We start from the raw sequence: 25,978 nt of genomic DNA, 5'->3' as shown, positions 1-25,978 counted from the left end.
GTAAATTGTAAAACAAATTTAATTTTAACTTACAGCGAGTAACAATATTATCAATGTATCCCATTGAAAAATTGAAATGATGAGACATTCTCAGGGGATTAATCTAAAATAAAGAAAATAAGAATTTATGTTACAAAATACTATTATATGACTTTTTATACATCAATAATATAAATACAAGAAACTTACCAGTCTTTGAAATGCTTGTAGAAAGGTAACTTTTTCTTTACCATGACCTTGATAAAATGCTATTTCTTCACTTTAATAAAAAGATATGCAAAATATAAAGATAAATGTATACATGAATTGTTAGCAATTACTAATAAATATTATTGATATAGATATAAAATATAACGAAAAAAACTTGTATTAAGTTTAAAATGAAATATTTTGATTGCAACATACTGAAAACTTATTTAGAAAGATTTTATATTTCATTAGAGTTTAAGTAAGTAGAGTTAAGTTTTGCAGGGATGTGATTCTTCCGCGGATCCGCTGATTTCCGCTTTTTTCAGATTTTTCCATATCTTCCGCTCTTTTTTCATAAATTTCCGCGCGGAAAAAATTTTTATGCAGTAAATGATATTTTGTTGAAAATTTTTTTCTTCCGCGGAGCGAAAGTATTGAAGCCCCCAATAAACCTTTCTTCGCATGTCAATCTGCTGGCTGGGGTAAAAGTGGTTGACCTTGGTAAAACAATGCCGTCTCCTTCTCCATCACTCTCTTATCTCTTCAGGGATGAAAGACTTTTTAAAATTTCCGACCATGTTCCAAAAACTTTTGGGGAGTCGAACGAACGCGGATTTGCGACGAACTCCCCTCCCCCCTGCAGTAGCATCCTGAGAAAATGATCTTCAGAAGAAAATGGGTAGAATTTCGGTAGAATGGGTAGAAAAAGTCCTAAGCAGTTTCGTTTCGGAAGCTGATATTTGATTTCTTTTGATTGGCTGATTTACAGAATTTTAAATATTAGGAACTGGGCCAGAATCTGCTAAAATTGCGATTCTTATTTAGACGATTTTTATGTAAATCATCGATTTTCGTATTTAACTGATTTAAAAGTTACTTGTTGAGATTCGTTTTTACACGATTTAAAAATCATGACTCGCAATTCCCATTCACGCAATTTAAAAATTCAATATCGCGATTTGTATTTAAGCGTTTTTATAACCCAATATCGCGATTTGTATTTAAACGTTTTTGAAACCCAATATCGCGATTCATATTCCCGCTAGTTTAAAGTGCTATGTCGCGATTCGTTATCACTCGGTTGTAATATCAAACATCGATTTTCGTATTTATACGCGGTTTAAACATTACTCGTTGCGATAAGTATTCACGGACTCTAAAAATTATGCATCGTGATTCTTATTTACGCGATTTAAAAATTCAATACCGCGATTTGTATTTTCTTGCTTTTAAAATTCAATATCGTGATTCGTATTCACGTGATTTTAAAATTCAATATCGTGATTCTTATTCACGCTATTTTAAAATTGAACATCGCGATTCTTATTCACGCGATTTTGAAATCAAACATTGTGGTTCTTATTCACGCGATTTTAAAATCCAACATCGCGATTCTTATTCAAGCGATTTTAAAATCCAACATCGCGATTCTTATTCACCCTATTTTAAAATCGAACATCGCGATTCTTATTCACGCACTCTTAAAATCCAACATCGCGATTCTTATTCACGCACTCTTAAAATCCAACATCGCGATTCTTATTCACCCTATTTTAAAATCCAACATCACGATTCTTATTCCCGCAATCTTAAAATCCAACATCGCGATTTTAAAATCCGGCATCGCGATTCTTTTTCCGGCGATTTTAAAATCAAGCATCGCGATTCTTATTCACGCGATTTTGAAATCCAACATCGCGATTCCTAATCTAAGGCCTCTAAAAATTGTGTGAGAAATGAACTTTCTTGTCCTATCAACACTGATGATCAAAAGTCTGCAAAACGCAGTCTACTGATCAGTCATGTTAATAAAAGACCATCAAAAAAACAAAGAACTGATGAGAAAGTCCATAAAGGTCCTTTGACCATTAAAGAAATGTTTTTTAAAATGATGTGATACATAAAATCGTGCTTATGCATAATTACTCAAAGTTATCTAAATTATTAAGAAAAATTTATTTCAATCAAGATATTATTTAAGAACATAATTACCATTTATTTATATTTATTTGAACAGATAATAATGTAATCATTATCAGATTGGCTATTGAATTCATATAATTTTTTCTTTTGCACGTTTAATGCTACAGTTATAAACTTCCTCTTTTTTGTGTTTTTGTCAATCACATCCCTGGTTTTGAAAGCTTTTGAAAATCAGACTTTATCAGAGTATAATTTAAAATATTTTTAAATAAATTTCAAAATTTTCAAAGTTAAAAAATTGCATATGTCAATTATTCTAGAATTGACAATTCTCCTTCTAGTTTCTGCTCAGTCATCGTCAGTCTACCAATCGGCCTTCTAAGTCTACAATAAGACAAAAGATAGAAAATGTTATGTTAAAAATTTTCAAAAACAAGTGGCTTGATTACTAATAAAGAAACAGTAATACTTTTAACAAAACAATAATTACATGGTATTTTAAAAACGAGTAAATACGAATCGCAACCTAGGATTTTAAAAACGCGTAAATATAAATCGCAATATTGGATTTTTAAACCTCGAAAATAAGAATTGCAATGTACGATATTGAAATTGCATGAATAAAAATCGCAATGCATAACTTTTAAATCAGGTAAATACGAAAATCGATTTTGATATTAAAATGCAGCGATGTCTGAATTACAAAAATACGAGCTATCTGGCGGGTGGTTAAAAATGAGTATTTATTTTCTGCACGTAAAAGCGGAGAAAATAGCTAAAATAATTAAAAATATGGAAGGGTTGGCAGCTACGTAGTCTGAATTTTCTGTTTATTAGTGAAAATCAGAAATAAATGTAATTATTTTATTTCAATGGTTGAATTTTCAGAAAAAGTGGAATATTTATAAAAAAAAAACTAAAACTTCTAGGAGTTTTTGATAAAAAGACTGAAATTCGAGGAACAAAAGCGAAAATCTGCTAAAAATCTCATCCCTGTCAATACATAAAAAAGTAGATAGGTTATTTCTTATTTAACTAAAAAGGTAAACAAACATAAATAAAACAGAAAAAAGGTTATTTTACTAAAATAAGAAATTTCTGGAATTATATTAAATCAATTATATAAAGCTGAGGCAGTAAGAAATTATATTAAATCAATTATATAAAGCTGAGGCAGTAAGTGCATCAAATACATCAGAGTTTTCCCTTTGAAATATGCATAGTTAAAACACTTAAGAATCAGCATTAGTTTGGAAATTATTATAGGATGATCTATTATTTTTCATCGACTATACATATTAAATGTATCAATAAAATGGATAGGAACAATCAGCTAAGTTAAGTAAATGTTTTACATACAGAATTTTTAAAAAAATAAGGAGAAAGGCAAAAATAATTTATTTCGTATTTTCATAAGGCACTAACACTTCAATTTAAAATAAAAGTTATCTTTATACTTTTATAGCATAAGAAGTTTCAGTAAACTTTAAAAATTCATATTTGAAAGATAAAAAAATTGAATAATATTTATGAATTAGATATGGATATTGATGACATTTTTAGCTATAGAAAAAAGTTATTTTTAAAAAATAATTTAAAACTTTTAAATGATAAAATTTCTTTAGGTTTAATGGCTAAGATGTAGCCTAAACTATGTTTAAATAAAAGTTATCTTTATACATTTATGCACATATCTTTATACATTTATGGTATAAAAAATTTCAGTAAACTTTAGAAATACATGATTGAAAGATAAAAACTTTGAAAAATGATCATTAGTTGGATATGAATAATGGTAAATTTTTTTGATAATGCAAAAAAGTTATTTTTAAAAGTTATTTTAAAACTTTTAAATGGAAAATTTTTTTTAGGTTTATTGGTTAAGAGTCAGATGTGGCAATAAATTACGCTACACTAAAAAAACAGTTGTGATATTATGTATTCAAAGCAATAAAAACAAATGGCGCTACAATCAATTTCTCAAAAAAAAATAATAATAAAATAAAAATAATAATATGCAAGAATTTTTTTTTATTGAGGTATTTTAGAAATCCATCCCTAAGTAAAAATTAAAGCAACAATACTTAAATGCAATCATAACTTCTACAGAAATTGTTGATATGATTGGTTAAAATAACTTTAGTGGTTTTAAAAATAACATCCAAAGTAAAGTGAAAATATAAACTTAAGTCAAAAATCACAAAAATTTCAAAATATTTAATTACTTTTTAAATACTACTTCTGGAATGTCAGGTTCGTATTTAATTTAAAATTATGAATTTATTAGGAAAAAAAAATTCAAAAGTTCATTCTAATTAATTAGCATTTTAAATAAACTTGGTTTAAAATGGCTTGATAATAAGCTTTAATTAGCTTGAAACTTTGCATGAATATTAAATAGAAAATCTGAAAAGTATCTAGAAAACCTTATTTAATACAAATTAGAAAAGTCATAGGACTTTACATCATTTTGAATTTTTTTAAATGGATTTCATGCCTAACAATAAAACAGTTCTTATTTGGAAAAAAAAAATTTCTTAAAAATTAAGTAAAAAAGGAGTGGAAAACCAGTTTATAAGGAAGGAGGAAGTTTAAACCTTTATAACTACTGACAAGAAAGTGACAGATATTTAAAAAGGTAAGGTTAGAGAGTAAGAATTTTAGCATCATAATGTCACTATGTAATTTTCTTTTAAAGAAAGTATTTAAGTAGAAGAAGTCCAGTAAAAAAAAAAGTATAATTTGATCATTAGTTCAAAAAATATTCTGAGTGAAAATTTATATTTTGTATGGTTTACATAAAAAAAAAAAACAATTTATAAGAATTATAAGTCTTACTAAATTTACCTTGTGAGAACAAGACCAGCTAGTATTAAATAAGCAATCATCAGAGAAGGACCCTAAAACAAATTTGTATACATAATGTCAACTTTATATGATTTAAAAAGATAAAAATTTCATAAGATGTATTGAAAATAATCTAAGAGCTGACAGGAATCAAATTATTATATTTCTTTTCGTAATATAAATTCTTTTTATATTGTGGCTGCATAAATAAGTTACCTCGAAAACATTTACTGCCAATAACAGGAAAATTCAAATTAGTTCAATAAGAAAGTATTTGATAAGTTACAATAATAAATTTGCTCTTTAAGTGGAAATATTATCAAAAAGGTTTCTAAAATTAAATATTAATGTTTCAATAATTTTCTAGGTTATTTAATATAGGTGAATATTTTGTAAAATAAAAGTAACTCTTACTACTATGTATTAAAAAAAAAATTTCTTAAAAAAAACTAATAAACTATGAATTTAAAATACACTTTAACAGTGGGAAAAATATTTCAATGAGATAAATACATTATACAAATATATATATATATATATATATTATTACTAAATTCTTAAAAGTTACCTCAGCCCCAATGTCTGAAGACAATCTTTGAACGAAGATTATAATGTCAAGAAGAGGCTAGAAATAAACAATTGAATTAGAAAAAAGAAGAGGGAAAAAAACAAACATCAAACCTGAAATAAAAACTTACTTTGCTTATATTTGAATACAACTCAACAACAGAATTGCAAAATTTATCAACATTCTGAGTCAAAAGCTGATCAGGATTGGCTATCCTATTGTCAATGTAACTCATTTTGTAATAAGTGATGCCGCTGAAAGAAACTATGATACACAGATAGCTCATTTGCTCAAAAAATAGCACAAAACTATTATTTTTCAAGAAATATTAAAGTTATAAGTTCAAAAAAAAAATTATTAAAGATATATCAACATATTTTTATTTTCTGAAATCCCTATAACAATATTAAACACTATGCCACAGGCAGATTCCGTGAGTTTCTTGTGCAGCATCCAGCTCTTGTATTAATTAATATTTAATTATATAGATTACTACAATTTGAAAATTAATAGCATTAAATAATATGTTGTCATCCATGGAGCATAACATGAAATATTATGCTGCAGTAATGCAGTTTGAGCAGCAGCATGTCATAGTCTGAATTAGTTGCCATTCTGACATACTTTTTAGTTTGTCAACGTCCAGCAACAGAAATTCTTCTGTTATGTTCTAATTTTTTGGCCAGTACAGAACAGTACCCCTATTTGAAATACAATAAATCTATTGCTTTATGTCGTATTGCTATCGGCCATTGTGAAAAACTATGTATTATTTTACCAATTCTGCTATTATAATACATGGTTTTCTTGTATTTTCATTAAGTATGCGCTTTCTGAAAGATACTATTTGGTACTCATTTTATTTCCATCATTTCAAATTGTAAGGGAATAAAATCACATGAAGAAAACAGAACATTTAATGTAGAGTAAGAATAAAATTGTTTCTTTACTTCCGTGAAAGATAAAATGGTGTGTTCATTGTGCAATACAATTTTGACTACTTTAGCAAAAAACGAATACAAATAAACTCTATTTGACTCATAAAGAACATAAATATTTCCAGTTTAAAGGCAAGTCTCGATGAGAAGTATTTATTGAAAAATACTTATACATTATTATTATTATTCAAAACAGTACTTAAATAGATGTAGTTTATTAAAACATTATAAATATTAATGTTATAATTAGTTATTAGTCTCATGTGTGTACAAAAATATTTTACATTGTAAATTTTTATTTCAATTAATGACTTGATCTTTTTTTTGTGCATTATTTCTAAACAATGCAATAAAGGGATAAAACTATAATTCTTTTACAAAAGTCGCATTTATAGATATATCAACATATGCAGCATCTTTTATCACTGCTTAATGTAAATGTGGCCTCTCATGGTAAGCAGTTTACCCATTTCTGCACTATACTATAACAATTTAAAATGAAATAAACAAATTATACCTTTTAATGTTTAAATAAAAGATTATAGTTTAATGTAGTTTCATAAACAAACAAAATTTTAAAATAAGTACTTTACCTTAGGTATTTGTCATATACATGTTTAGTAAGTCTTGATCGGAAACGAAGCTTTAACTCATTTAAACCAAACTGAAATATAAATTATTTAATCATAATTTCAAGATATAAAAACTAGCATTGCTTTTCGAAGCAGGGTTGACATGTTTTAAATAATGATAAAAATTGCAACTGAAATCACTTGATTTTTTTTTTTAAAAATCATCTGTTAAAACCAATTTTTTAAAAAAAATAAATCATTAAAAGTTTAAAATAATTTAATTTTAAATAATTTAAAGTTTTAAATAAAAAAATATTACCCATTAAAATAAATCATAAATTTAAACATTTGTATATAAGATCTTTTAGTTTTTAAACTTTTAAGTGTGAGTGAAAAAGTTTAATGTTTAGAAAATGTTTCTACTTTAATCGTCATTCTATGACCATTTTATAAAAGTTTTCTCATTGGTCATATAAGTATTAGGTATGTAATAATGCTCATCAAGTTCGACAACTGTTTTGACAGTTCGACATCAGAAGAAAAATACCCAGCTTATTTAAGCATTGAGTGTCAGTGTGATTTGATATAAAATACATTCAAATAACAATATAAAAGAAATTAAACTTAGTTTCATAGCATTGTTCACAAGTGAAATCTAAAAATAAATATATTTATTACTCAAAAATAATTAACAATAATCAACATTTACCTAAGATTGTAATACATGTACAATGCACCGAAAGAAGGACCACCTTGAATAACTTTTGATCTATTGATCAGATCTTCACATTCCAGAACTCAATCTTACTGATTCAAGAGGGGTGACCACAAATATGCTAATTACTGCAGGCAACATTTTAAGTCACGAAATCAGGAATAAAAACGCACTTTCTCAGAACAAACATACATTTTTTTGAACAGATTCGGATTTCTGACCTTCAAAATTTAGGATAGCTGCAATCTGGAAATATGGTCCCCATAGTTTGATTGGGAGAGTGATTCTAAGTTTGGACATCAATGCTAATTTTATATTTTGCGTATATAGACCATATCTAGAGAACTTTTAAAACAAAATGAAAATTTTTTACATACAATTATAAAATTTGTTTATCCAAATATAATTCCATGCAAAAAATAAATTTTAGTTAATATAATTATTTTTTACTAGGAGGCTCCGCCCCCTGCTCGCTGACGCTCGCCAACCCCCGAGAATTGCTACGCAATCCTATGTGGTTCACGCCGTGAACCATGGCTCGCTGCGCTCGCTCGCCAATGAACACAATGTTCTAGCACAAAGACATAATATATTATCATCAAAGACATAGTATTTTATCATCAAAGACATAGTATTGTACTTATGTAGAAAAATTCTACCAATGTTCTTATTGGCTTTTAAAAAAAGTATATTAGCTATTTAGATTGTACATGGTGAAAAAATCAAAACATTAGCTAAATAAGAAACATATTAGCAAAATAAATTATCAAATATTGCTTCACTAATATTCTGCATTTTAAAGCGTGAAAATTCAATGCATAGATAAACGCGAAATATAAAAAAATTCAATGCATTCAATACAAACACTTAAACGTTTTTTAGACGTAGCTCCAAGTAGAAAAATATCAATTCAACAGCGGCCTTTTAAAGCATTCTCACTTCAATTAATTAATTAATTCCTAATTGGGTATACTATAGCCTACGTCACAGGTTGTGTTATTCCTACTAAATTTAACACATGAACGGCATTTTCTGCGAGCCTAACTTCAAGCCACAAATAAACAAACGAAGCGTTTGATCGTTTAAATAGCTGCTCGCCAGATTTTATTGCATTATAAAGAAAAGTAATTGATATTCGATTTTTGATTAATAATTGATTTATGTGGATAGTGGCATAGAATTTAGCATTGCGTCATGGTAAATGTTATTCCTACTAAGTGGAAGTAGTTGTATTTTTTTTATATTATACCCAATTGAGTTTAAATTAAATATTGTCATGTTTTTAGTGCATGAATCTGAATTGAACAACCTGATAATGCTCACTCTGGTTATTGTTATCTGGTTGCTCACTACGTGCCTCTTGCGCGCCGAATCCAATCAATTAAAAATGAAAACTGTTGCCAGCGCGAGAAAAGAAATATCATCGGTTTTATTGATACATACATACGTACATATTAGCGTTTTATATAATATAGATTATTTTATTTAATAACAGTTGCGAAATTTGGAATTGTAAGGCATACAATTTCTTACATTATTTTATAGTATGTAACTTTACATAGCAGAATACAAAATTTGGGCAAAAATGGTTGAACAGTTCCTGAGAAATTAAATTTTAAATATACGACTTTTTTAAATTTTGATTTCCTAGGAACTATTTTTAAACTTTGTATTAGCTATGTAAAATTACATACTTTAAAATGATAAAAAATTTTACCTTACAATTTAAACATTTTTGACTATTATTAAATAAAATAATAAAAAATAAATAATAAATATTAACTAAATTTGTTTTTGCAAGGAATTATATTTGGATAAACAAATTTTACAATTGTATGCAAAAATTGCATTTTGTTTTTAAAGTTCTCTTCATATGGAGAAAAACGCAAAAATTAAATTAACATTTTGAGGTCCAAACTTTCGACTGCTCTCCAGACCAAACTATGGGGAATACATTTCTCAGACTGTGGCTACCCTCTATATTTTGGAGGTCAAAAATCTGAATCCTAAAAAAAAAAAGTATGTCTATTCAGAAAAAGTGCGTTTTTACATCTCATTTTGTTATGTAAAATATTGTCTGCACTAATTAATTAGCATATTTGAGGTCACCCCCACGAACCATTAAGATTGAGTAATAGATCATGAATATTCAATCATTAGATCAAAAGTTATTCTGGGTGGTCCATTTTCTTGGCGCACTGTACTTGCTTTATTAAATTAGGATAGAGAAAAGGTTTTAAAAACTACATGTTCGAGAAATATAGCCAATTTTTAAACTAAAAGTTAAAATCAATAGTAATGCAAACCTTAGAGAATCTGAAATAAGGTAGATAGGAAAAAACTGATTATTTTAAAAGAAAACAATTTATTGCATTTATTACATAGTAATATAATTAAAAGTTAGATTATATAAATGACTAGTATAAATGCAGAACTTTAGTGAGGTTGTAAAATGCTACATCAACTGAAATTCAGAATACAGTACCAGCCACCTGTTAAAATCACATTTGTTCTGAGAATATATGATTTTATAAATTGGAATGTCTACACTTAGGAAAAAAAATTTAAAAGTTAAGCTTTACAAATACACAAAGAGCAAAATTGATTACTACATTTAAATTTTATTTTTACTCCATCTCCATTTTAATTAAACAAAAGCTTAATTTTTTTAGAATTTATAGAAGGGTTTTAATATATTAGAATTAACATATTTGCTTGATTAGCAAAATGCAAAATTAAAGATTCAAATTCGTTTTAAAATTTATGAAAGTATTTTTATATTTCAATATTTCTCTCTATTTGTTCTAATATCAGTTCTATTTGTTCATTTAAAATATCAAGTGCTATTTTTGACATTCACTGAAGATAGATTTACCTTATTGTGTGAGTGAAGATCATTGACATTGATTCCCAGTGCATATCACCCAGTGCATCACTCAGTGATCACCCAGTGCATATTTTGATACAAATTGGGGAACCAATTAACATATCACAATAAAAAGAACTATTATAAATTAACCAATGGAATAATTATTAATAATTATAGGCCTAAGAATTTTATTCAACATAGAAAACAAGAATGCAGTTTATTTTGAAACTTTTTTTTACTGTTAAGCTCATCAAGAAAATGTAATAATTAAAATATAAGCTCAATATAATTCCTACATTATTATTATTAAACAAATGCCAGCCATTGACTATTAGGTCATTAGGCTTTTAGCTCTGCAGTACTTCTTAACAATACAGTTAAAGTCTTAAATCCTACATTAAACAAGAGGAAAAAAAACTAGTTTACTATGAAGCTAATAGGTTCATAACTAAAAGGATTTAAGTATATATATATATATATATATATATATATATATATATATATATATATAGGGATGAGATTAGCCAAAAGGCAAAAAAGCTGAATTTCCATGATAGTAAATTTTACGCAAGCGCAACCCTTTAATAATAAATTCCGGACAGTTTAAGGTAATAAATACAATTGTGTTGACATACAATTGTGTACTAATCTATTATTATATAAATGATTACATTGATACTTAACATTTAGTGAAAATAAAAATTACCAATTGAAAAAATAAAGCTGGAAATTATATTTTTCCTCAGTTCACATAAGAGACAATTATTACTTAAAAAACTACCCGGTATAGCAAATTAAAACTACTGAGAATATACATTAATATTTCATTTCTTTTAATAAATACTGTTATGCTGTTATTTAATAAATACTGTTATAGCAAATATACCAGTAATATTACTTTTCAAATTATAGAGGGGAAAAAAACTTAAACAATGGACCGAATCATTATGTTCACATTATAGTCTAATCTAACTAGAGCCCTCTGAAACATATCAATAACAGTGAAGTAGAAATATATAGATAAATATATATACTTAACATACAAAAATTGCTATTTTAGTTTGAAAAATTACATGACAATCAGCAACTGTTTGGATAATTGTTTTTTATTTTATAAGAATTTTGCATTTTATAGCATAAATAACAGCAATTATAAATAAAAGTTTGATGATGAGTTAACTCTTTTTCCAAAAAAAAAAATTTAAATTAAATCCCTTTTTAAGTGATTGCTTTTGTTTGCTATATCTTTTATGTTCGCTATATTTAGTCGTTAGTCCATCTTCAAACATCTTGCTACAAATCCTATTTTTTCTTCTTTTCAAGCACAGAATATAAGTTTTTAATATATTCCCTTCCAGTTTCTCTGATGTTGTAACACTTACATATACTAATAATCGTCGTTAGAAAAACAGTCACCTTTACAGTAACTAATTCCAAAAAAATTTACTTCTTACAAGAATTGCGATAGTTGATCTTAAAATTGCATGAATATGAATAACAATCATGGATTTTGAAATCACATGAATATGAAACTAGATATACGATTTTGAAAAAGAGAAAATACAAACTGGGATATCGAATTTTTAAAACGCGTAAATACAAATCACGATTCATAATTTTTAGATTGCGTAAATACGAATCATGAAGCAAAATTTTTAAATTGCACAAATAAGAATTATGATGCATAATTTTTAGAATGTGTGAATGCGAATCCCAAAACCTTATTTTAAAATCACGTATAAATACGAAAATCAATGTTTGATATTATAAACCGCATGAGCAAATCAAGACATTGAATTTTAAACTTGCGTGAATACGAATCGCTACACAGGTTTTTAAAAAGGCATAAATAGGAATCACAATATCAGATTTTTAAATCTCGTAAATAAGGATCGCAACATACAATATTCAAATCGCGTGAATAAGAATCGCAACATGCAAATATGAAAAGCTATGTTTGATATTGAAATCGTGTGAATAAGAATCGAGATATTAGCAGATTCCAGGCTTGGGACCTCTAAAAGTCTTGTCAGAAGCAGCGTCATTTGAACTACGAAAATCGGATCTATCTGGAGGGCGGGTAAAAAATTCGGAAAATAATATCTGCTGCATGTAAAAGGGGAGAAAATAGCTAAAATAAGTAAAAATGAGAAAGGATTGGTAGCTATGTAGTTTGAATTTTCTGTTTCTCTTTGAAATTCGGTGAATTTTCTGAAAAAGTGGAATACTTATAAAAAAAGCGAAATTTTTAGAAAATCTGAATTTTTGATTAAAAAAAAGCCGAAATTCAAGAGATAAAAATGAAAAAAGCGGAAATCCGCTAAAAAGCGGAAAAATCTCATCCCTGTATGCGTGTGTATATATATATATATATATATACAATGCACTCCCGATTATCCGGGTTAATCACCGGGACAGGTCGCACGGACAATCGAAAAACACGGATAATCCGAAAACTCATTTTATTAAAGAAAAAATCAATATCAATACAAAAAATATAAAAATTACTGACATTTGCATGCTGTATAACATCAAACTAGGAATTTTCCTTTCAAAAAAAATGTGTAATGCGCCATATAGTCACATATTTTACGAACCGCATTAATGTCACCGTAATCAAATACTCCCATATAAACTAATCAAGTTTCCACAGAACAGCGGAATGAGAAATTGTATTTCCCTCATTTACTACATCTTCTGCATCAGTTACTATCATCACTATTTGATTTAACAACATAACGATGTCTTCATCTGTCAAATATTGGAAGCCAGGCTCACATGCATCACTTTGAAACCAATCTTCTAAATTTTCTTCATCAAGAATTTCGAGACCTTCGATTTCTTTTGCTTGTTCAAGAATACTGTTATCATATTCTTCTTGAATATCTGAAGAAGATTGTTCAACTAGAGGTATCATCTTTCTCCACGATCGTGATAACGTTGATGATTTTACCTTTGACCATGCTGCTGATATTCCATATACTGCAATCCAATAACGAATATTGCTTCCAAAAATTGGGTAGTGTTATAACTTCATGAATCAAATTTTTTTAATCTTGAAAATGTTTCTCTTTAAATTTTTTGTTGACTCCGGAATGAGCACGGATAATCCGAAAACCGGATAATCGAGAGTGTACTGTGTGTATATATATATATACACAAATTTTTTACGCACAACTATTTTTAGGAGACTTTTTTACATGACGTTATTTCATATAGGTTACAATAATAGTAAAAAACAACATAATAAAATATTATGCTATTTTGATATCTAACTGTAATCATGATGTCTTAACTTGCTATTCTTCATTGTATCCACAAATGGTATTTTAAGAGGTATCAATATTTAAATATAATTCCATAATATGCAAAAATTATATAACTCACCACTGGCATAGCAAAAATAAATTTTTCTAGTGACTGCCTAAACAAGGGTATATTCTGAGTAATTATTGATCTGCAAATTAAAAAAAAAAATTAAAATGATAGATATCACTTTTAAAAATTTAATTATTTAAACAAAATATGATTAAAGGAGCGAATTTTACCTGATAATTAAATGTAAAGATAATAAGTTTAAATGATGACAATATAAAAAAAGAGATTTAATATCATGGAAAAACATTAAATTATTTTTAAGTTCTATGCAACAAGGAGTGTGTTCAGGGGGACGTGTGTTTAAAATGTTCCAAATTTTATATACATATATTTTGTTTTCTTCATTATTTTCTTTTTAAGAGAAATGGCTGTTTTTTTATTCAATAACTTTTTACACTAAAAATCATCGATAAATTAATAAAAAATGAACAACTACAAAATAAGTTTCAAAACTTACACATACAATTCAAATAAAAACAACTTTATTCTTTTTTACTTCATATTTTTTACAAATTATTTTTTCAATGAAGTAAGAAAAGAGAAAGAGAAACATTTCCAAACTAAATTAATCTTGGAGTCAAGAATAAAAATAATCATTAAAATAATTAACATTATAAGACAAAAACATAACATTTAGAAAGTGGAAAGTAGCTTTAATGCCTTCACAATTTTTTTAAAGTAATAAACTCTACATGGTATTTCTAAGCAGTTTTCTTCTTTTGTAAATATTTTTCTAGAAATAAACTTCTGATTACTACTCAGAATTAAAAACTTTCATATTTAATCTTCATATACAATAAATTATAAATGAAAATAAGAAAATTTCATTATTTCTCTTTTAAATTATTGATTTGTATAATCAATATTTATATGACATACATATTTCCAAGTACTTCAATATAATTTAGCACTTAAATTTATATTATATTTAACCCACTGTTTTAATAAACATTTGAGCAGAAATCATTAATTTCATAAACATGTTATCTTAACTACTTATTAAGTGTATATAAATATCTGAACAGTAATCTTTAATTCTTAAAATAGATTACATTCATTCAAATCCATCTAAACATGTAACAAAATAAAGAATATGTGTTGTAAGTATATGGTGGGCACTAAAAATATGGCATTCAACCTGAAGCTAAATGAGTAGAATTGCAAACAAGTTACAAAGCTCGATTTTTGGTTTTTTAACAAGGTTTTTATTACAGTGACATTTAAAAGACAGAATTTTCTCATTAGTTTAGAAGAAGTCATTAATTTAAACTTTAGACAATTCCAATCTGTAAATTATTTTAAAGATAACATCAGTGATGTTTACTAGCTGAAAGATATAATCAAAAAAGTTGTATATTGCACGTTCTCTGTAACTTTATTATTATTTATTCGATATTCCAGATTATCTGAATTGTCAACATGATCATGGTAGCATAAGTGGTCTACCACAATCCAGCATCAATTATGTTTACAGCTAATTTCAAAATGAAGTAATAAGTTCAAAATGAAGAATAAAACAAAGAAAAATTATAGACTTATGAGAAAAAGGGAGTGGGAAATAATAAGTAAAAAAATAACAAACAACAGTTTATTAAAAAAAAAATATTACTTAAAACACCGGAAAAAAAAGCTGGGAAAAAAAGAAATATAATCTTTTCTTCAGCCCACACGATTATATCCGCAAAACAGATATATTTGCGGATATAATCATGTGGGCTGAAGAAAAGATTATATCTTTTTTTTTCCGGTTTTTTAATTAATATTTTTTTTTTAATAAACTGTTGTTTGTTATTTTTTTACTTATTATTTCCCACCCCCCTTTTTTTCATAAGTCTATAATTTTTCTTTGTTTTATTCTTCATTTTGAACTTATCTACTGAGTGCTGTTTACTTGCAGCTTAAGCGCAATAAATGAAACTTATTGTTTTTCTTAACTTTCTTAGTGTTTTCTTGTATTTATTTATTTATATATATATATATATATATATATATATATATATATATATATATATATATATACACCAAAATTTGACAAAAAAGTGCAATTTTTAAACTTGTAAACCATGTGATTATAAATCCTGATGATTAATTTTAAAATTGCATGAATATATAAATATGAATCACATGCATGATTTTAAATTAAGAAAATATGAATCCGGAAATGAGGCTTCTAAATCACATGAATATGAAACTCTATATCGGATTCAAAAAATGCGAAAATACAAATCATGATGTGTAATTTTTAGATCACGTAAATACGAATCACGATACGTAATTCTTAAATAGCGTGAATACGAATCCCACTGTCTAATTTTTAAAGCACGCATAAATAGGAAAATCGATGTTTGATATTACAGCCGCAAAAACGAATCACGACATTGGATTTTAAGCTCGCATGAATACGAAACGCTATATAGGGCCTTAAAAGTGCGTAATTACAAATAGCGTCATTGGATTTTTAAATCTCGTAAATAAGAATCGCAATGTACGACATTTAAATCGCCTGATTAAGAATCGCAACGTTCAAATTTTAAATCAGGTAAATACGAAAATCAATGTTTGAGGGAGGAATGAGGACTTCACTACTTTCGCTTCGCGGAAAATTTAATTCCTCATAAAATATTTTAACTTGTGCAAAAAAAAAAAATTTCAGCGGAAATCAGCGGGAAAAATGGAAAAATCTGAAAAAGAGCGGAAATCCGCGGAAGAATCACATCCCTGTAGTTTATTGACAATGTTTAATGAAATTTCGATTTTGCTGAAATTCCAAAGGCATAATCCTTTTTAAAATTATTTTTGACAAAAATTCTTAACTCTCCCAAAAATTAATGACATGCTGAAAAAAAGATATAAAGAATATATAATATATTCTTCATATTTATATATTCCACACTCCAATTAAAGAAAAAATTTCATCTGTTGCGCTTACATGGGCCCCTGATGGTAAAAGAACAAGAGGAAGACCCAGATTTACCATCCAGCGCATGTTTTTGGGCAAATTAAAAGAATGTGGAATATCTGGCTGGGAGGTAGCAAGATCTATTGCTAAAGACAGGAGGCGTTGGAGGGATATGCTAGAGGCCTTAAGTGCCCAAGGCACGTAGAGGATAAGTAAGTAAGTACACTCCAATATATATATAAATCCAAATGTATGCAATCTTTTATAAACAAAGATTGCAAAGGAAAATTCATCAAAGAACTGGTCATTCTAGAGATATTTTCCATAAAAAATTTTTTTGATAAAATACCATATTACAAGTCCCAATGGGGTACCTAGGGGGTGAAGCGGATTCCCAGGCATCCAGCGAAAGGGAGATCACATCCAGTCAATAACTGGCAACAATAAAATTTTAAACTTATTGATCAATTTTATTACTAAATAATTTTTGCATTTGGCTCAAGAAAATTATTTTTTGAGAATAAAATATATTTTTCAAACTAATTTAATAATGAAGGATTAAATCATTAAAATGTTAACCTTCTTTGCAAGAAAACAATATTTGTTTTCAAAATATTTTTTCACCACACAATAATTTTGTTAATATTTGTCTTGTAGCAAATTTAGCTTATTGCAACAAACCTCACTATCATAAACATCTTTCTACAAGATAAATTTAAAAGTAATAAATAAATATGTAGTTAATTTATAATAATAAAATCACTTTGTGTTAATATAAAAGGTCTATATGTATAAAAACAAAGTAGAATAAAAATGTTCTGTTTTTAATTTATGTAATGTAAAATTTTACAGTTATATTTTTTAGCTGAAATAAGCAAAATGACTTATCTTTTATAAAGCAAAAATAAGGAAAACAAAAATAAATTAATAAGTGTGCAAACAACTAAGCTAACATTTAACATTAACACATGAAATAGCCTTACTACCTATATGCAAGAAGAACTTTTAAAATAGTTAAGAGTAAATAAAAATAATTAAATTTGTCATAATAAAGGTAATAGTTTATATTTTAATTCTAAATTTTGAAATTCAAAAGAAATTTTGTCTATTGTATCTGCTTCAGGAAAAAACTTGACATGCATCCCTACTTTTCTCTTCCTGAATAAGATACAGAGCAGTTGATTTTTATTGGGAGGCTGCTTAGGATTAAAGGACTAGCACTGGAAGCTCGCTATTTCATAATATTACCTCAATTATGTGAGAAAAGAAATCATGTAAAAACATTTCAACAGGAAAAAAAAAAATTATTTTTCACAAAATTCTACAGATAAGTTATTTGTAGAAAAACTTTTGTTCCTACAAAACTTGGGCTTAGTAGAAAATCAAAATCTTTTGCTTCTCAAATTAAAATTTTTTCTGAAAAAACTCTGCAACATTCTCTACTTTTCTCCACCTGAATAAAGTACAGAGCAGTCCATTTCTATGAGGACTAAGCTTATAATTGAAGGAGAAGTGCTGGATGCTTACTATTTTATAATATTATGGGAGAAAAGAAATCTTGTGAAACATTTCAACAGAAAAACATTTTTTGAATTATCCTGCAGAACAGCTTTTGTTTCTGCAAAACTTGTGCAGAAAAAAACTCACATTTTTTTCCCCAATGAAAAATCCTTCTGCAAACATTTGAAAACAAGATAATCATAATTCTGCTATAGGGAATATTTGAATAAAAATAGATTTTTTTAATATGGACTTTGATTTTTATAAATAGATATTTTTCATTCTCTTAAGTGATAATAATTTTTTTTTCAGGGGCATTTAATCAAGGAGTTTGCCCTTGGCATACACATATCTCTGCCAAGTCAACATATGCAGTATTTTGTATTAAACCATCATGTGTATATTAATTTGAATATTTTTTTTCTCATAAAGGTGACAGGCAATTTAAATCGGGTGCATTGACTCTTTTTCAATAATTTACTTGGTCACTTTAATGTAGTATACTTACGAATTATTTTTTTAAAAAATTCTATAAAATTTAAGTGTGAGGGATTATCTTCAGATTTTTAATTAAATATTAAACAAGATTTGAATGTTAAAATTTAAGGATTTAAAAGATATTTTCTGAATTTGTGTTTAAAACATCTGGCACATGTAACAAAAAAATAAATGAAAGTAAAGCATTTGTATCGGTTATTATTTTCTTTTTAAATTTTTATTTGAATAAAAGATTTCAATGCAGGGTATCACATGGTTTTTATGTCACATAAATGCATAATAAATCCTCAGAAAATTAAATTTAATAGAAAATATATAGAAAATTTTAAATAACTTAACCACTGAAGAAAAAATGAAAATTTAAAAAAGAAAATAATATAGTAAACGAAGAATTGGGAATTTTAATTATAACTCAAATTAACTGCTATTTTCAAAGAAGAGTAATTAATAATGAATACCTACCTTTCAATGACAGTACCATTATTAATCATCCAGATATCCCACAGTGTTCTTCCAACTAGTGAACATGCAATCATAGCAACATATGCTGCCTACAAAATTGCAATACATTTTAATACAAAGTGGACATATTATGAAAATAAGCATCAAATTACAGTCATTTTATTTTCTAGCAAATGATAGATTTTTTGATAAATAGAGTCTTGAATAATAATTATTAATAAACTTCCAGAACAATTTTAAATTGCATATAATATCCCTTTGTAGTGAGCAAGGTCTGCGTAAGTAACGAGGGATAAGATTAAAAAAATAGGGGAGTCAAGCAATTCTCATTCTACTGGCCTCTGAATATTCTATAGATAGAATGTTTGTTCTAAAATTTTTTTCAAAACATCAAACACACTATTAGTTTGGTCGAGTTATCAACACAAACCGTAGCTTTTAATGATTTGGGACACTTTAGGTAATGAGGATTTCTTTTGAAAATTTCAGTAATTGTTGTTTCTTAATTATTATAACACTTCATTTGGTTGTTATTCATTTGCACTTGGCCACAAGTTTCCTAATTACTGCTCATATAGAGGCATTTGACAATTGATAATTGTTCAGATAACTCTGTAATTCAACATTGTTCACCAAAAAAAAAGTGTGCATACTGAAGAAATAAATTAACAACACAACCTGCATTCAACCGTCAATTTTAACCAAATCTCGTTAACGGTTCGAAAGTTATCAAGTTTTTTATGAAGCTCAATAATTATCACCGTATAACTAATTTTTGTTAAGCGGAATATCAGAGTTATAGTAAATGGATATATTAAGTTTTATGTTAAAATTAGCATTAAAGTATTGGGAATACAATCGTTAACATTGGCTAGAATATTAGAAAGTTGTTAGCAGACATTAATAAAATAGCCTAAAAGTTTAGCATTTGCTAACCAAAACAAGCACAACTAAACCTTTTAGCTAAAGAACTAATTGGTCTTGCAGAGCAATGGTTCTCTATTGAATGTAAACACTCATTTGTCAGTTATGTTATCATTGTCACAAATAATATAGCATGCTTCAGAGTTCAGAATAGACTATTACATAAAAATTAAACTATTTCTGTATTTCTGTACAGAAATAGTTTAACCTTTTTTTTTAGAATTCTAGGCAGAAAATATGCAAAATGCTTGTGAATGTTAAGTAAACATACAAAATAAATAGTTATTAGATACTCCGATAACTAAGACCCCTCAAGAACAGCAGCAGGCGCAGTAGTTAAAACATTTAATATTATATTTCTAATAAAAATTAAAAGCTGAATGGACAGAACATGAGAAAGAACAAAAAAGGAGATTTTGTTTCTTTGTTACTTGATAAAACTTAACTTAATAAGGATTTATTCCATGTTTTTTATTCATTGTGTAAAATTAAACTTAAATTAAAACAACATAAACTTTTTAAGTATAAGGATCTTATATTAGCAAATTTTCCTACATAGTTCGATTAAGCTGAATTTTTATAACAATAATTTCTGTTTGACTGAGTTAAAGTTGTAGACAAATTTGGATTTATAAAGATAGTGCTGCAGAGTCACTCTCTCAATTCTGCTGCCAGGTTGCTTATATTTTTAAACTTAATTAAGGTAAGTGTATGTTTCAAAACAAACTTGATTCTCTCCACCTCTTTCAAAATTAGAAGTCTACAGTCTATTTTTTAACACAGAAAAAAAAAACCTTCTAAACCATAACTTTTTAACGCTAATCAACATAATTTGATTGCAAACTTGTCTTCATGAGCAAATGTTGGTCATATATGTATCCCTTCTTTTTCATTTTGCATAAAAAGCCTCTAGGTATACATTTAATGAATAAAAATAATGGTACATATACTTTTTAATACATCGAAATCGAAAATACGATCTAAAAACTTAGCTAAAAGAAGAAAAATTGCTTCTCTCAAAGTAGTAAGGGGAAAAACTAAAGCATTAAAATTTTTAAAGAAACTTTTATTCTTAAACGCAATTAATAAATTTCAACTATTAATTTTGTCTAAAGCACTCTTTATCATGTATTTGAAAGTTTTCAACTAATAAAAATACTTTTTGTAATGAACAGTTTTAAAAAAGGATCTACAATAAACAAATAAACAAGATCAAGTTAATTGAATTAGAGAGTATTTACCTCCCAGCTAAAAACACCAGGTAAAATAATTTTCAAAACTGCTTTCAGCTACCTAAAATAAATAAAAGTACAAGCAAATTTATTAACATACTTCAAATAAATTTTCTAAATGAATACTTATGATCTAATAATTCTAATTGGACCACAGTCCACATTTTTTTTTGTTGCAATTATTATGAGTTAAGCATAATTTATGAGAATCACAGGTGAGCCTACTCATGAATTCACAAATAACATATATCAGGAATTATCTACGAATCCACAGCATAATTAAAATTATAACATATAAATAATGTTTAAATTGTCAATTGCAATACATGACATTAGCATTTTATAAAGGTATAGTAGAATGTCCAAAAGTTTAGTTAAGAAAAGCAACATACTAATAAAAAGTTGAAACAAATCATAAAACAAACTGAGTTTCCACCTAAAAAATTTTGCATCAACTTGGACTTTTTCTTTCTTTTCTTCTTTCTGGGAAAAAATAAAATTCTTAATATGTTGAGTAGAAATATGCAAGAACAATAAACTAATAAACTCTTTTTAAAAAAAATAAACTAATTTAAAACTTTAAGACCTAATACTAAATCTTAAGAATGCAATTTAGGACCTAAATGTTGACTTGTTGCATATTTTCTACAAAAAGGTGCCAGTAGTGTTAAACTGTTTTTTTTTTTTTTTTTTTTTAATTTTTTTTTAAACATTTGAGTTTAATATATTCTTTTGTAGCCAAATATTTATACAAGGTGACGGGAAATAAATAATGGAAATAGACTGACCAAGCTAATGGATGCTGCCAAGTGAAACTAACACAAACTATAATTATCCCAATATACAGGGTGGTCTGTAATCACTGCATATAATAAATATTTTTAGACTTCTGCAAAATTATGTAAAAAAGCATGCACATTAAGAATAACAGATTAATATTTTAGCAATGAAAACGTAAAAATAGCCTTCAAAATCAAATAAATTACTATTGAGGAAAGAGGGCCTGAAAAAATTCAAATTTGTTTGATATCTAGAAAAGAGTTGAAAAGCAACACCACTAAATTTCATCTGATAATTAATCAGAATTTGATGTCTTTTTATTTAGAATAGAGCTCTTTGCCATTTGTTTATATTTTAGTTACTAAGTGTATTTATGTTTTCAAATGTTAAGTTCATTTGTGAGAATTGAAATAGAATAAAAAAAAAATAAAAATTAAAAGAGAACTTACCTGAGCATAGGCACAAGCCACTTCATCAACATCAGCTCTGTATCAAAAGAAATATATAAATATAAGTAGCAAAAAATGGTACTAGTATGTTAGTTTTTATAATAAAATTTCTTTCTTTATATAATTATGACTTTATAAATTCTTTGATTTGATAAAATATTTCCAGAGATAAGCTGAAATAAGCAAAAAGCAAAACCAACATTCAGATATGCATAATCCTACACGAACATTGTTTGTGAAAAGTTTTAAATTATCATGAAAAGTTTTATAGCACAGAGAAATCTCTTGTGACGACTGCTCTCTGCTTGACAGTAAAATGGTGGTTGGTCATCGTTTAGGGATTACCTTCGTTGTCTATCGAGGGTACACGATTTCTCGCAAACGATTTTCATTTTAGTTAATGTCAGTTTCTAGGAACAGAAATGCCATTTGTGTAGGCGTCATGTAAACCAGATCGACCACCATTTTACTGTCAAATTCAGTAATTTCAATAAAAATGATTCCTACAGATATAATTATGTGTAAAAACAAATTTATCAATTATGAGTGATAGAACTATTTTAAATAAATAAACAATTAAGTTTTTTGTTTCAGTTTGCATTTAATTTTATACCATAAAAATTAGTTTTAAAAAATGAGAAGAGCTTTGTTTGTTTATAATTTAAAGGTGAAGAATCCGAATCCATCATAAAAAAAAATAGGCTTCTTCAGAGAAAGTACTGTAGTATCAGCGGTTCGTGAGTATGGACTTATTGAATAAATACCAAGATTAAACTTAATAACATTTATTAAAAATTAGGAAAACAAAACATAAACAAATCAGCTTAAGCCGGACAACCTTGCTCGTTGCCGGTTAGAATATTAATTACTCCTTTTAGGAAGGAGATAACTACCAAAAGCATTGAGATGGCAGAGCCATCTCTGAATTAAAACAAATATAATAGTCAAAATGATAAATTCTGGTATCACACCTTTCCCCCAAGCTATGGGTTTGGGTTTTTAAATAAAATTCAAATACAAAACTGACACTGAAAATTAGAATTTAGCATAATAAACAGAAATAATAAAAATATAAACATGTGAAACATTTAACCACATAAAAGCATGAACTGCCCTAAACACATTTGCTGGAAATACTTAACAAATGCTTCAGAATGTAATTACTTGATCTAAATTATTAGATTCGAAAATCAAGCTAAGAAATACCAAAGAATTAAAATTCAAAATTAATTTTCAACCAAAATTATTCACAAAAATGGGTATGTTCGTACTAAAAAATAACATAATACACACAATTCAATGAAGGTTTCAAATATCAAATCTCAAAAGAAATATATCATCAATTATTATACACTTATTCTCAAAATATAGTTTAATTTATGTAACTCAATTAGCTGAAATTACATAACAAACATTTGAAATGTTAAAAATTATTATATTACGTAAAATAGAAGTTTGAAAATTAAGTAATCTCATAAAATGTTTAATTACCTATAACTGAGTTTCTAAGCACTTGTTATAAAATCTATTATAGGTTGATGAATAAAATATTTACTTTCAAGCATACAAGAAAAAAAAAGAAATAATCCAAAATTAAAAACATTGTTTATGAAGTAAACAATCTACTTAATGCATCTGGATTAGTTAATTTTAATCCTGGACAGTGAACGACCTGTATATTATATTTTTGAAGAGCAAGTGCCCAACCTTGTAATTTTAATGATTGTGGTGCATTTTTCACCACAAAAGCGAGGGGGTTATGATTGGTAATCACTTTGATGTTTGAACCAAACACCCAATGTTTCTCACCACTCTGTTGAGCTAATCATGCTCCGATCCCGATTTGAGAAGCATCAGAATGGATAATGAATGGCAAGTCTTTAGTCGGTGTGTATAGCTCCGGAGTATAACTTAATTTTTCTTTAAGCTCAATAAAAACTTTCTCATGTGTTTCATTCCAATGTTCCAGTGCTTCAGGTGCTCTTTTCTTTGTGAGTTCTGTGAGTGGGTAAGCTATTTCTGCGTAACAAGGGATATAATCTCGGTAGTAATTAAACAAACCTAGCAGGCTTCTCAATTGTGTTTTCGTCTTAGGGGTTTCAAGGTTTCGGATGGCCTTAACCTTTTCGGGATCAAGTTGATGTTTCCCAGATCCGATGATATGACCAAGATACTTAATTTGAGATTTGGCAAAGAAGCACATCTTGGAATTCACAGTAAATCCGAGGTTTTCTAGTTTGGCAAACACTTTCTGAAGATGTTGTAAATGCGTTGTAAAGTCAGGAGAAAATATAGCTATGTCATCTAAGTAAGCTTTAGAGAATTCTTTAAATTCTTTTAAGGCATTGTTCAGTACTCTCTGGAAAGTAGCTGCAGCATTTTTCAAACCAAATGGCATAACTTTGAATCGGTATTGGGCCGGATGTGTTTTGAATGAAGTGTACTCTTTATTCTCTTTATCCATTGGATTGCATAATAACCCTTAAGTAAGGCTAAGGTAGTTATTACATTTGACTTCCCTATGCAGTACATTAGATCTGTAGAATTCTCCATAGGAAAATCATCAGGTTTTGTAACTGTATTCAAAGTTCTATAATCGATACATAAAAGTAAACTTCCATCTTTCTTGCAAACACAGACTACAGGGTGTGCGATATCAGCATCACTTTCTTCAATCAAATCTGCATTCAACAACTCATCGATCTGTTCATCCACTCTTGGTTTCAACGCTTCAGGAATTCTGTAAATAAGGCTTCTTTCGTTCTTTATTAGGAATCAGTCGAATTTTGTGTTCTTCCACATTAGCTTTCCTTATTTTACCAGTGAAAAGTGCTTGATGTTGGCACATAAGAGACACGATTTTTCTTCTTTCACCGGCGTTTAGATGATTAAGTTCTATTTCTTCGTTGATTTTTGTCTTTTTTGTTGGCACGGAATAGTCCTTTTCCGGAATCATTAAGATTTCTCCAAATTCATCTTCATTTTCAAAAATTACACCAATGGCATTAGTTCGAGCATCCACTCTTGGTTTCAACGCTTCAGGAATTCTGTAAATATAAGGCTTCAGTGGCGTACGCAAGGGAGGGGTTTAAACACCCCCCTTGAGCTCAGACAAAATGGCAAAAATAAAAATTATGCGAGCTATTATTTTTTAAGACTATATATTTTTATGTGCCTCATGCCTACTTTTTTTTCACATGGTATTTCTCAGAATACAGAAAAAACATTTACTATA

The 25,978-nt window shown here is 27.4% G+C and overlaps 1 pseudogene across 1 annotated transcript in view; it reads right to left on the bottom strand.

Moving 5' to 3' along the window:
- LOC107450346 (ATP-binding cassette sub-family D member 3-like) overlaps nucleotides 1-25,978 on the bottom strand; it is a 93,789-nt pseudogene that overhangs the window by 61,399 nt on the left and 6,412 nt on the right. Inside the window, exons 2-13 of the transcript XR_015433111.1 lie at nucleotides 22,744-22,780; nucleotides 21,951-21,997; nucleotides 21,524-21,575; nucleotides 19,359-19,447; nucleotides 14,009-14,078; nucleotides 7,059-7,129; nucleotides 5,658-5,781; nucleotides 5,528-5,584; nucleotides 4,960-5,012; nucleotides 2,443-2,496; nucleotides 190-295; nucleotides 34-103 (exon numbers count right to left, since the gene is read on the bottom strand). The product of XR_015433111.1 is annotated as an ATP-binding cassette sub-family D member 3-like (transcript). The remainder of the gene's footprint in view (nucleotides 1-33; nucleotides 104-189; nucleotides 296-2,442; nucleotides 2,497-4,959; nucleotides 5,013-5,527; nucleotides 5,585-5,657; nucleotides 5,782-7,058; nucleotides 7,130-14,008; nucleotides 14,079-19,358; nucleotides 19,448-21,523; nucleotides 21,576-21,950; nucleotides 21,998-22,743; nucleotides 22,781-25,978) is intronic.

This window comes from Parasteatoda tepidariorum, chromosome 4, assembly GCF_982258835.1.
Source record: "Parasteatoda tepidariorum strain Cologne lab strain chromosome 4, Ptep-v5.0, whole genome shotgun sequence".
Taxonomy (NCBI): domain Eukaryota; kingdom Metazoa; phylum Arthropoda; class Arachnida; order Araneae; family Theridiidae; genus Parasteatoda; species Parasteatoda tepidariorum.
The sequence above is the reverse complement of the archived record's forward strand: the minus strand, read 5'-3'. Positions and strand labels throughout refer to the sequence as shown.